The following is a 5,000-nucleotide window of genomic DNA, read 5'->3' on the forward strand; positions in this document are numbered from 1 at the left end:
GAATTTTCGGGAAAGCAGAGCAATAGCTTCGCATACAGTATATTGCATCATAGTGTAAAGATGCATTGTGCAGAGATCTCAATATACACATTACTAGAAACGCTCCTCTGTATATCTGTGTCCCTCCCTCTCTCTTTGTAAGAGAGGGAGAGTGGGAGGGAGGGAGAGGGATGGAGGATGGGAGAGAGAGAGGGGTGGAGAGGAAGAAAAGGTGAGAGGGAGAGAGAGTATGAGGGAGAGGGAGAGAAAGAGAAAGAATAAGAGAGTGAGAGAGAGAGAGAGACAGAGAGAGAGAGAGAGAGAGAGAGAGAGAGAGAGAGAGAGAGAGAGAGAGAGAGAGAGAGAGAGAGAGAGAGAAAGAGAAAGAAAGAGAGAGAAAAAAAGAGAGAAAGAGAGAGAAAGACAAAGACAAAGAAAGAAAGAGAGAGAAAGCAAGAAAGAAAGAGAACATACATCATCATAAAAGAGAAATCATTCATCAACAGAGAGGATGATATCGGTACATTATATATGTATGAACAAATATGTATGCAGATGCACCACTCAACATGTGCTGGTCCTCTGTGAATCAAAGGCAGAGAATCCCGGTTAGCCAAGCGCGTCGAGTGCCTGGGGTACTGTTCTCTTGCACGCAATACACACACACACACACGTACATACATGCACACATACATACATACATACATACGTATACACACACGCAAATATATGTGTCTGTGTGTGTGGGGGGGGCGGAGGGTTGGTGTATTTGTGTGTGTGTGTGTGTGTGTGTGTGTGTGTGTGTGTGTGTGTGTGTGTGTGTGTGTGTGTGTGTGTGTGTGTGTGTGGGAAAGAGAGAAAGAGTTAGTGTATGAATTTACTTTCTCTACTATCTGTAAAAAGCATATAACATTTATTTTAAACCATTAACCCATCACAAGGAAGCTTCTTTTGTCGTCTGTGTCATGTCCTATTCACAGACATTACCATTCTTCATCCACCTCTCTCTCTCTCTCTCTCTCTTTCTTTGTCTCTCTCTCTATTTTCCCTTTTTCAACTCTACTTTTCCCTCTACTCTGTCTCCCTCTCCCTTTTCATCTCCCTATCCCCTTCCTCTTCATCTTCCTTTCTCTTTTCATCTTCTTTCTCTCCCTTTCCATCTCCTCTTCCTTTGCTCATTACGTTCTCCTTTGCCTCTCCCTCTCCCTCTCCCTCTCCTCTCTGCGTCCCTTCTCCCTCTCCCTCTCCCCTCCGTTATCCCCTCCCCTTCTCCTCTTCCCCTCTTCCCCTCTCTCCTTCGGGACCCATAGCCTTCTCCTTTGAACCTGTCCCGAGTTTTTTTTTTCCAAAATAACCTTGGTTGACTTTCCGTCTCTAATCTTCTACAATCCCCTATCGTGACTTTGGCGATTCCGAACGGTAATGATAGTTCAGTTAAGTTAATTCTATATTAATAAATGTTAAGGTAGTGATTGTTTAGTTAGTAGCTTAAGGCAATGGTTGTTCAGTTAGTCTTAAGGTAATGAAATGTTCAGTCAAAGTTGAGATAATAATTGTTCAGTTAATGTTAAGGTAATGATTGTTAAGTTGATATTCAGTTAAGTAAAGTTAACGTTAAGATAATCCTTGTTTAAATATTGTTAAGGCAGGCCTAATGACTGTTAAGTTTGTTTATACTATCACGGTCTTTTAAAGTAATGATTCAGCCATTTTTTTTTTATCAATATTTACGATCAACGCTATTTCCACAGTCATCTAAATCATTGTTGCAAATAGATATCCCTTTTTATTGCACCCTTACCATTAGTCGTCAGTCATTTCAATTTAAAGTTCCCGATTTATATTCGGGACAAAGACAATATAAATCTTCGCCAAGACCTTTTCTTTGCTGAATGGAGCTCCTCATTCTTATCTCGGTCTACCATACCCCTTTCCCCTCTTCTCCTCCCTCTCTCCCTCCCTTCCCCCTTTTCTCTTTTCTGCCTCCCTCCTTTTCCCTTTCTTTCCTCCTTCCCTTTTCCCCACCTCCTCCCTTTTCCCTCCTCATTCCTACCCTTTTCTTTCTTCCCTCCCCTTTCCTTCCTCCCCTCCCTTTTCCCTTTCTTTTCTCCTTCTCTTTTCCTCCCTCCTCCTTCCCACCACTTTCCCTCCTTCCCTTTCTATCCTCCCTCCACTCCCATTCCCCTCCTCCCCCTCCTCCTCCACGTATACGTAACTCCGCATCGGCCAAGATTTATGGCAGTGTCCGAAACCTCAGCAACAACGTCGCCAGGATTTTATTATCGCCTGCGGGACTCTGGCTTCGGCGACATTTTTTTTTTTTTTTTTTTTTTTTACCTGCGAATACTTTTCCGGTGTCTTTCTTTTCTTGGCTTCTTTGGTCTTCGTATTTTGATTGTGATTTTTTTTTTACTGTTTTACTTTTTTTCTTTTTTTAATCTTTTTTTTAATATTTTTTGGAGTTTTGTTGTCTGTATCGCGCTGTGGTATCTCTTACCACAATTGATAATGCCAATGATAATATTGATGAAGAGGATAATGATGATAACAAGAGTAGTAATGCTGAAAATAATTATAATTATTATCACTATCAAAACAACAAAAACAGCATTATTAAGAACAATAATGATATTAATGACAAGAATGACAATGATAATGTTATCGTATTGCTAACCATACAAAAAAATCAAGATTGAAAAAAAAAAAAAACAATGAAGATGATATTACTATATAAAAATAACAGTAACAGTGCCAGTAACACTAACAACGGCAACAACAGTAACAATAATAATAATAACAAATGGTAGGTGGTTTTGGTGGTAGCAGCAGCAGCAGCAGCAGTAGTAGTAATAGTAGCAGCAGTAGTAGTAGTAGCAGTAGTAGTAGTAGCAGTAGTAGTAGTAGTAGTAGTAGCAGTAGTAGTAGTAGTAGTAGTAGTAGTAGTAGTAGTAGTAGTAGTAGTAGTAGTAGTAAAAGTAGTAGACGTATTAAAAGCAGCAGCAGTAGTAGTAGTAGTAGTAGTAGTAGCAGTAGTAACAGTAGTAGTAGTAGTAGTAGTAGTAGTAGTAGTAGTAGTAGTAGTAGCAGTAGCAGCAGTAGTAGTAGATGATGTAGTAGTAATAGTAAAAGTAGTAGACGTATTAAAAGCAGCAGCAGTAGTAGTAGTAGTAGTAGTAGTAGTAGTAGTAGTAGTAGTAGCAGTAGTAATAGTAATAGTAAAAGTAGTAGGCATATTAGAAGCAGAAGTTACTGTAGTAGCAGAGTAGAAGTAATAAAAATAGTAGAAGTAGTAGTAGTACTAGTAGCAGTAGCAGCAGTAGTAGTAGATGATGTAGTAGTAATAGTAAAAGTAGTAGACGTATTAAAAGCAGCAGCAGCAGTAGTAGTAGTAGTAGTAGTAGTAGTAGTAGTAGTAGTAGCAGTAGTAATAGTAATAGTAAAAGTAGTAGGCATATTAGAAGCAGAAGTTACTGTAGTAGCAGAGTAGAAGTAATAAAAATAGTAGAAGTAGTACTAGTAACAGGAGCAATAGCAATAATAATAATAAGAAGAAGAAGAATCGCAATAACAATAACGGTTATGATAACGGCAGTGGAATCGGTGATGTAATGACAATGTGAATACTGTTAATAACATCATCAATTACAACAATTCTTCCGATCATGATTACCATCGCCGTCATAGTCATGTTGGTGGAAATACTATCATTACCACTATTACTATTATTATTACTACTACTACTGATAATAAGAGTAATCGTAGCCACAATAATAATATCACTGCTGCTTTTAATAGGGATAATAATAATAACGATATGATGATGGTGGTGGTGATAATGATAATAATAATGATGATGATGATGATGATGATGGTGGTGGTGATGATAGTGGTGACGATGATGGTGGTGGTGGTGATGATGGTGGCGATGGTGATGATGATGGTGACTGACTAATTTTGATCGTGATGGTGATGATAAAAATAAAGATGAAGATGACAATAATAATAAAATATACGAACAATGATAACAAATGTGATAATTCTAACAATTAGAAGAATAGCAATAATAACAATAGCAACAACAATAATAACAATATAATAACATCAACAATAACATTCCCAAAAGAAACAGTTCTTACTGATTAATAACAGCAAACATTTACAATAACAAATAATGATAATTCCTAGATAATTCCTGCTTTCAACTTCAAGCAACATTCGCTTTTATTTCCAACTTGTTTCCATGCACAGCCAATGTTAAATAGCGCTGTTCTGTAAATTGCATTTGCAACTTTTCTGCAACTGGCAAAATAAATCCATGTTATCTAAAACATTTCATATCGCTAGTGTTTTATAGCAAATAAATCGAGTACGCCCTTTGATTTTAGATTTAGATAGATTACCTTGCATAGATCAACTGCATCAGCCAAGTCTCTTTATAAATGTATACAACATTTTTGGTTTAAAAAACAAACAAACAAACAAAAACACGTAAAATCATTTATTCAAACAGTGACACGAAACGCCTCTACGATTTGTGAGCACCATATCCCCGCATTTACTCTGACGTAGAGCACCATAAAATAGCCTTCTACGTGTCCAATATTATACGTTCAGGTCTACAGTTAGCATTACAGGCGAGGAAACTAAATAAATAGACGAAGTTCCCCCTCTTGGCAACACGGAAAGGGTCTTCTGTGATTGGTATATTTCCCTCTGCCATATGTTTTATCAATGATACACACCTACCATTCCCCTATCCCCTACTCCTAGAGGTTATAAAAAAGGTGGTGATTGTCCATAAAAGGAATTAATCTGGCCGTATCATTGTTAAATGGGCCCCAACGGCGATAAAACCAAGGATGCTGAAAACCACACTGACCGGAGACTAAGAGGGGGGGAAAAACGCATCGTAATTGTGTTATGGTATGGATGTCTGGAAAGCGTTTTTTTTTCTTCTTCTTCTTTTCTTTCTTTCCTTTATTTTTGAGATGGGGATGAGTGTTTTGGGTATCTTCCGAGAG

The 5,000-nt window shown here is 37.9% G+C and overlaps 1 protein-coding gene across 3 annotated transcripts in view; it reads right to left on the reverse strand.

The window, feature by feature from the left end:
- The window catches only part of LOC122247289 (uncharacterized), a 93,936-nt gene that overhangs the window by 87,865 nt on the left and 1,071 nt on the right, over positions 1 to 5,000 (reverse strand). The gene's annotated exons all lie outside the window — the stretch shown is intronic.

This window comes from Penaeus japonicus, unplaced genomic scaffold (genome assembly GCF_977035675.1).
Source record: "Penaeus japonicus unplaced genomic scaffold, GWHDUDI00000001_assembly GWHDUDI00000003, whole genome shotgun sequence".
NCBI lineage: Eukaryota > Metazoa > Arthropoda > Malacostraca > Decapoda > Penaeidae > Penaeus > Penaeus japonicus.